The sequence below is a fragment of the Quercus suber genome, unplaced genomic scaffold, assembly GCF_002906115.3.
Source record: "Quercus suber isolate HL8 unplaced genomic scaffold, Cork oak 2.0 scaffold_284, whole genome shotgun sequence".
NCBI classification, from domain to species: domain Eukaryota; kingdom Viridiplantae; phylum Streptophyta; class Magnoliopsida; order Fagales; family Fagaceae; genus Quercus; species Quercus suber.
Window position 1 is genome coordinate 1 of NW_027069740.1, and position 8,859 is coordinate 8,859.

The window sequence follows — 8,859 nt, forward strand, 5'->3', positions numbered from 1 at the left end:
GCAGAAGCTGGTATTCTTTTTACTCAATTCATTTTTAATTTGGGGAAATCTATTGGATACGGCTTTTTAATGGCTTTATATCATACCAAAGGCAGATCCACTTTACTTCAGTTAATTCGTTGTAACACTTGAATTAAAGATCATGATGAATTACGAGTTCTAAATGGATGGTGTTCACCCAAAATTCTTGTAAGTTCTTTGTGCAATGACTCTCTTTCTCTCTCTTGTGCATGTGTATATATGTCATGGGCATACATTGAATGTTTTCACTCAGTTCTTATAGTTGATTGTGCAATGCCATTCCTTGTTCAATTTTAGTCTCTTCTTTTCACTTTTCCTTTTCTGCAAATGCAATGCCATTCTTTGTATTATAAGCAGCAAGTTTTCTTGAGTTCATGTCTGTCTACATTGACCATAGTGAACTACTCTTAATTTCTATTTCAAAAAGCCATAAATTCATAAATGTTACAATTTATCTTGTTTGAAACCAGAATTCCATTTTTTTGATCTTTACTTATATTAAAAAAAAAAAAAATCCATTCTTTTGGTTGAAACTATTTATTTTCAATTTAAGGAAAGCTAAGCCTTCCATACATTTGATCTAACTCTTTGGTTAATGCTACAGCACTTAATAAATTTTATTGGTTAATTTTTGAAAACGACCAGTCAATTACACATTCTCTTTGTTCTTAATACATGCCAAATTCTGTGTCAATCTGATTTTTTTTTTTTTTTTTTTTCATTTTTGATGAGGAATTCATGTTGTCTGTAATTAAATATTATTGAACTTGAAATTTAAATATTTTATTGATTGGATAGTTATTGATCTCTTATCATCTTGATATTTCATAAACATGTAGAATATAAAGATGCAATGTAATCCAATTGTAGATTCATCAAAAAAACCTTGTTACCATCTCTAGCCCTTGGTTTAAGTGAAAATATCCCAACTTTTTGGTCATGCTAATTTTTTAGTAACTTGGGAGCTTCGCTATGTTATCTGAAACCTCTCCCCACCTAGCCCTCCTTTTCTTGCATGGAAGACACTCAAACTCAACGGAATTAAGCCTTATCTAGTTGACTTTGTCTGATTTTATATATATATATATATGATATACGACTTTGTCTGCTACATGGATTCTAATCTTTGGTTAGTGAATACATGGATTCTTTCCCAATTAATTAGTTAAGACTATGCTTAGTTGAGCTGAGCTGAGCTGCAATGCTTTGAAGAAATAATATGTTGTCAAATAGTTAGTACCGACTCTGTCCTTATACAGGGCAGGCACTTCGAAGAATGGCCTGAGAGCTACTCTTCTCTTAATCTTTATGCTGCTGTGTGGCTGTCATCTTTAAATTTATCGTAACTGATACCTGTTTTCTGTAGATGTCATTACGATTATTGAAAGCATTATTAAAATGGAAAGATATACTTATTGTAATCTATGCCTTCAAACAGAGGGCACCTACTCTTTGATAGTATATTTGCATATGATGGTCATGAAAGATGTTCTAGATTAATACAATAAGTACATACACAAGAATTTTACTATTGTAAACACATTGTACTTTTCTTTTCAATAAAACTTCTTTACCTATATTAAAAAAAGGTTCATACTAAGAGAAGAAAAGCTATCAAAAAAAGGAAATAGATGCCTTGAGATAAAGCAAGCAGAGAGTTGCCTTTGCCAGAACTTTCTTGGCTTGTGAAATAAGTTTTGTCACATGAAGGGAATAATTGGGACTGCATTTTGGTTTTGAGAGTTAAATTGAGGCATTTTAGCATTTGATGCCAAAAGCCAGAAAGAACTATATGAAGAACTGACAGAATACTTTAAAATGTTTACCTTTCACACACTACGCTTATCACTGAGCTTATGACTTTTCCATTAGAAAGTATTAACTTTCATTACTGTGTTGCTTAGTGATGTTTAATAGTTTTAATGTTTTTGCAGGTCCATGAACGACAAGATACTGGAGAGGTTGATGCCCTCAGTAAAGGTACAAATTTTGGAAAATTAAACATTTAGTTCGGAATTAATTGAGTTACTTATGAATCCCCACTCCCAGGATCCCAAATGAAAGTTATTTCTGGAGGTGCTTTGGTTTCATTATACATGGGCTGGTGTTTTGGGTGGGTCATCTTGTTAACCTAATGTTCTCCTTTCTATATATTGTTTTCTATCCAGGAGATAATAATTATGTAGATGACAGACTTCTGTATGCTCTTGGTCAGCTCTTGCTTCAGTGGCACCACATAATGGGCAGAGCCATAGGGTAAAAACTCTAGCAAATAGCCTTCCTCTTTGATTTTATAATTTTATTTGTAAATTTTTGGTTTTACTTGCGCCATGTTGGCATGGAGGAGTCATCATTTTGTGCAGCTTATTGACAACAAAGTATGCATATGCATTGTATTTGGCATGATTTACACAGAGACATGTGCAAGCACACACACACACGAGTGGTAAATTTCAAGTTCAGTTTCATATCCCATGGTTCTGGAGTCGTCACTTAGATTAATTGATTGTTTGTTTGTTTTGCTTTGCTGCATATCGTTATCTATATTAGTTAAGGCATGATCCCATCCTTTGAAATAGATACCAAATCTGATGGTAATATATGAGATATCATTGATTGATTAACCATAATTGATCATATCAGTGCAATTGAAAGGAATTTATTGAAGGCCAAAGTGCTAAAAGTCAATTTCAAACAGATCAAAAGAGAGTTGTGGGGAGAGAGGGGGGGGGGGTGGGGATTGAGGTGGCAGTTTTAGCTTTGTAATCAACATTTTTATCATGATTCAATTGTAGATCTTAGCAAAAAGATTGTAATTTGATTCAAAATTATATTCCTTTAATTTTCATTTGTTTTCTTATTAACCAAGCTCTTTTTTTTTTTTTAATTTTATTTTAAAATTTATTTTCAAGGGAATTTTTATTAAATTATAATTCTCATGAGTATTTCATTACATTTTTGTTTTAAAATGATATTAAAATTGAGTTTTTTAACCAAGTTCTACTAAAACAAAATTATAACAAAGTGTCACGTGCAGTGCAAATGATTGAATGAGATGAAGGGGTCAATTTTGTCATTTCCATAGTTTCATGGGTCTATAAAACAAAATTGGAAAAAAAAAACACACACACACACACACACACAAAATTGAAAGTGGAGGGGGTCTGTTTGAATTTGACCCAAACCATAAGGAGTCATTTTGCAATTTGGCCTTAGTTAAATGCTATGAACAACACTCAAGGAGTTTTGTATAATATTGGTTGAGAGCTCAATGGACCATATTGTAAACCTCCTGACGATACTCCTATCATCACCAATTACTTTACAATGCTGGCTTAGTATGGTACCTTATTGGTTAGTGATGAGTAGGATTTGTGAAGATGGTGTACAAGATCCTGAAAATACTTGAAACCAAATTTAGAGTATGACAAGCACAAGAGGTCACCACCAGTTTTCTTCATCCATGTTCTTATTTTTCTGATAAATATAGCATGCACAAAGGGTCACTTCTTGAATTTGAAAAATAAATATTCATATTGCTTACATTTCTGTCACTGGCAGGTTCCTATCTTATGTTGGCTGGGTGACAATTTTCATATGACTGAATAACCAATTAACAAGGTTTGTGTTTGACCCAAAGAACTTACTGAAAAAAAATATATTGTTTTCTCTAGAATTTTATTTGATAATTCCTGAAGTAACTATTTTATCGCTACTGTTAACATCAAATTCTTAATAATATTAGCACTTAGATTTTATTACATGTGTACAAATTGTCCTCTCTTTGGTCAGCATCTGATTGAAGTTTGTTTATAAATTCTTATTGTGCTATCTACGAGTTCAAGTTTGGAATCCCAAAATTCAAAATCTGTTTAAAGTATTGAATTTTTTTCAAATAACATGTAATAATTGGTTGAACTTAAGAACCCCAAAAATGCAAAGCTATTAAATTTATACAGAAAGTAACATGTGCCATTTCTCTCTTGCAGTATATTCTTATTGGTGCATTGGGGTTGCTCGTTATTACTTCAGAAGATTGAAGAACAAAGTGAATTCATGTTGTGGTTGATCTACAATATGTACGGTTTCGCGGCTGCCATATCTTATGTGCCATTTCTCCCATCTCTTGTACATTGGACAAGTTAAATTTTAATGATAAATGAAATCAGAATAATAATAAAAGTTTTGTTATCTTTATCTAACTCTCTAGCAAAGATGTAGCACTTGTTTATTGTTTTTTTTTCCCGTCTAATTTAATAACATTTTCTTGGGGGCCAGGCATGGATGCAATTTGTGACACTTTAGTTAAAAAAACATGTGTGAAAAGTGAAATATTGGTCTTGTTTCCATTGTTCTTTGTCATATACGAGGGAAATTGGACAACCCATAGTGGTATGATTCTACACAAAAGTCTCTCTTAGAATCATTGAAGCTTCACTATTTGGATTTTGGATGAAATGAAAACCTTTACATCAACTATTCAATTGTTGATAACAGAAGTGTTGTTGATGGGAAATAAACCGATGATATTAACGTGGAAATCTTTAGAGCAGATTGCAATATCATGTCATCATATAATCTAGTGTTTGACCAGTTCTTTTCAAGTGTTTGTGCCTTTGTGGAGGGAGAGAGAGAGAGAGAGAGCAACTGTAATAGTGTAATATTCTAAGATCTCAGAAACTACAAGCCTAATAAGTACACTACGCTAGAGAAGTTTCAACAAGGTCGCATTCACAGAGCAACTGGATGAGCTCCATTTGGTCTTAGCGTGATTCAGCTTGGATGGCTCTCCTTCTTTAGAAGCCACAATGTTCTTTGGAAATTTATATATCAATTATGAGTGTCTTGTGCATGGACTTCATTGTAAGCAAAAAATGGCATGAATAAGGTAATTTTTACTAAAATTTACATATTGTAAATTGAAGACTTATCTAGTCTAACATTTCTTAAACATATATAAATTATTCATAGCTGGTCTGTTGTGTTTTTGGTAGTTATTTTGGACTTTGGTTGCTTCAATGACAGCGTATATAAAATCTCTTGGTTTTGATTTTCGCAAATGCAAATATGCACAACTTAACACTTACTAATATTATAGGTAGATGCATAAAATCTATGAAGATAAAAATGAAATATGAATAACAAAATCTTCGTTGTGGATGGTTGTAGGTGTTTGATGAAGAGCTTCACATTGCAGGATATGACATCATTCATTTAAAAAATTTAACTATTATGATAATGTCTTAGCAGAACATAGTTACTTATTGTTGGAATATGTTAATATTTGTTATCATCTTAGTTGCTTAGTGAGTGGATATTGCATTTAAGAAAGAAGTTCTAAGGAACTATCATAGTAAAATATTTGTGTGTGTATATATATATATGTTAAATAGCTTCTATAAGTATTTATGTAATGAATATTCTTGTATGAATGTGAATTGCATTCTATGACATTCATTTTACAATACATGGTTTCATACTTCAAATAGAAACTCTATTCTTATTTAAAAAAAAAAAAAAAAGAAAAAAAAAAAAGAAACTCTATCTTAATTTTCACACTCATGGGGCAGAGCACGTGCCTTGCATATGCCACCCAAACAAGTGGGTGTAAAAATGTTTGCTTCAATTTGTGTGTTTGGTTGCTAAGAAAATGAAAGAGAAAATAACCCAATAAATTTTTTTTTTTTATAAATAAAATTCCTTTTTTTTTCTTTAAAATTGAGTAATTAATTTTTTTAATTTAAATGCTAATGTGATAATTTCTAGTGCTTATTAAAATATTTATTATTATTTTATTAACCACATTAGCTTCAAGCGTGCCTGAGGTGCACAACGTATGTCTTGTAGATGTTTTCCGTTGGTTGATGGTGGAGAACAAATTGATTGTAAAATTGAAAATAACAAGAATTAAATTAACTATTATCAAAATGTATGGATCAAATTATTTGTCACTCTTACGTTGATGCAACTGACCAACTTGATTGGCTTGGAAAATGGAAAAAAAAAAAAAAAAAAAAAAAAAAAAGTAGCTAATGGAAGCATTAGTTGCAATAGCCTGAAATTTTCTTTTGTCCCGAGAGATAAGTTTTTTGTCCCATAACTATGCCCATTGGGTTTTCTTCGAGAAGATTGAGATGGATTGAGAGTTGAGACCCTAGGTAGTTTTTACGCGTAAGATACGTGTATTGATCACGAACGTCGGTAGCCTATAAAAAAACTCACGTCTCCAGTCATATTGGCAATTATACGAAGTGTACGTGTTAATTTGAGGTTGAAAGTATAACAAACGTTTGTAACGGAACAGGTATATATCAGCTTGTTTAGTACGGCTTGATGAAAGATAAACTTGTTAAAAAGTAACTTTCCTAATTGTGAAAACGACTTTAGAGCAACCACATCAGCTTATTTATAATCTTCTAAAATAGAAAAAAGTACCAATTTTATACATTCTAGTCCAGAAAACACCCACATCAGTTTTTGTAAAGATGTGCAAATATACACTATGGCCGTATAAATGAACAGTAACCGTGCATATATGCATGGTTATTGTTCATCGTGTAAATGATTTTTTAATTCTTTTTTTTTTCTCTCTCCTCTATCAAACTTCAACAAACTAGCGCGGCAGAATAAGAAGGAAGAAGAAATCTCATACCAAGACAAATCCAAATCAACAACAACAAACTATCCAAAATCAACAGAAAATTAACCCAAAATTATACTTAACGGAAAACTCACCTGAAATGCCCAACGAAGTCGGATCTGCCGCCCGATCTACTGCCACTGCTGCTGCCCAATCTGCTGCCGTCAAGTCTCTCCATTGTTACCACCGGATCTTTCATTGCTGTCGTCGACTGGGGGTGGGAGGCGAAGGGTCGGTGATGGAGGAGAGAGGGAGGGCGAAAGCCAAAGGGAGGCCAAATCGGCTGATGTTGAGGCGACGACGGTGGCGAGCTGGATAGGTGAGCTAGGAGTGAGTGAGGGAAAGAGAGAAATGGGTGAGTGAGTTGAAAAAGGAAGGGAAGGGGAAAATAGATTATGAGGGAAAGAGAGAAAGAGAGAAACGGGTGAGTGAGTTGAAAAAGGAAAGGGAAGGGGAAAATAGATTATGAGGGAAAGAGAGAATGGGTGAGGGAAAGAGAGAAACGGTTATTAATAAATAATAATAAATAAACAATAAATAATATTATTTAATTATAATAGATTTGTAAATAGATTAACTGATGTGGGTGTTTTGGAAATGTGGTAGTGTAAAATAGAAAAAATAGGTTTTTAGTGTAAAATAGACGAAAATTTTTAGACGAACTAATGTGGTTGCTCTTAGGCATCAAAAGTCAAACACGATATATAATGGTTTTGCTTGAAAGTTCTGTCGTGTTANCGCGTAAGATACGTGTATTGATCACGAACGTCGGTAGCCTATAAAAAAACTCACGTCTCCAGTCATATTGGCAATTATACGAAGTGTACGTGTTAATTTGAGGTTGAAAGTATAACAAACGTTTGTAACGGAACAGGTATATATCAGCTTGTTTAGTACGGCTTGATGAAAGATAAACTTGTTAAAAAGTAACTTTCCTAATTGTGAAAACGACTTTAGAGCAACCACATCAGCTTATTTATAATCTTCTAAAATAGAAAAAAGTACCAATTTTATACATTCTAGTCCAGAAAACACCCACATCAGTTTTTGTAAAGATGTGCAAATATACACTATGGCCGTATAAATGAACAGTAACCGTGCATATATGCATGGTTATTGTTCATCGTGTAAATGATTTTTTAATTCTTTTTTTTTTCTCTCTCCTCTATCAAACTTCAACAAACTAGCGCGGCAGAATAAGAAGGAAGAAGAAATCTCATACCAAGACAAATCCAAATCAACAACAACAAACTATCCAAAATCAACAGAAAATTAACCCAAAATTATACTTAACGGAAAACTCACCTGAAATGCCCAACGAAGTCGGATCTGCCGCCCGATCTACTGCCACTGCTGCCCAATCTGCTGCCGTCAAGTCTTCCATTGTTACCACCGGATCTTTCATTGCTGTCGTCGACTGGGGGTGGGAGGCGAAGGGTCGGTGATGGAGGAGAGAGGGAGGGCGAAAGCCAAAGGGAGGCCAAATCGGCTGATGTTGAGGCGACGACGGTGGCGAGCTGGATAGGTGAGCTAGGAGTGAGTGAGGGAAAGAGAGAAATGGGTGAGTGAGTTGAAAAAGGAAGGGAAGGGGAAAATAGATTATGAGGGAAAGAGAGAAAGAGAGAAACGGGTGAGTGAGTTGAAAAAGGAAAGGGAAGGGGAAAATAGATTATGAGGGAAAGAGAGAATGGGTGAGGGAAAGAGAAAACGGTTATTAATAAATAATAATAAATAAACAATAAATAATATTATTTAATTATAATAGATTTGTAAAATAGATTAACTGATGTGGGTGTTTTGGAAATGTGGTAGTGTAAAATAGAAAAAATAGGTTTTTAGTGTAAAATAGACGAAAATTTTTAGACGAACTAATGTGGTTGCTCTTAGGCATCAAAAGTCAAACACGATATATAATGGTTTTGCTTGAAAGTTCTGTCGTTGTTAAAAAAAAAAAAAAAAAAAAAAAAAAAAAAAAAAAAAAAAAACCCTTTTAGAAATGTATTCCAATCAAACTTTTAATATATATCTTATTTGATTTTTTAAAAAATGTTTATATATCTATTTATTAAAGTTGTAAACCCAAAAATAAAAAATAGAAGCTTACAAAATAACCAATGTTAGTTCTTAAAAAATGTTAAAATTATTACAAGTTTTAGTATAAAAAGTGTACAAGTTGATGTGACAATGAATACAATTAA

The 8,859-nt window shown here is 32.9% G+C and overlaps 1 non-coding gene across 1 annotated transcript; it reads left to right on the forward strand.

Annotated features, from left to right (window-relative positions):
• Window positions 1-47: 47 nt before the first annotated feature.
• LOC111997643 (uncharacterized) lies at window positions 48-4,218 on the forward strand. The gene is made up of 5 exons (XR_010632396.1): window positions 48-189; window positions 1,956-2,001; window positions 2,190-2,277; window positions 3,583-3,642; window positions 4,011-4,218. It is a non-coding gene; the product is annotated as an uncharacterized LOC111997643 (transcript).
• Window positions 4,219-8,859: the final 4,641 nt, after the last annotated feature.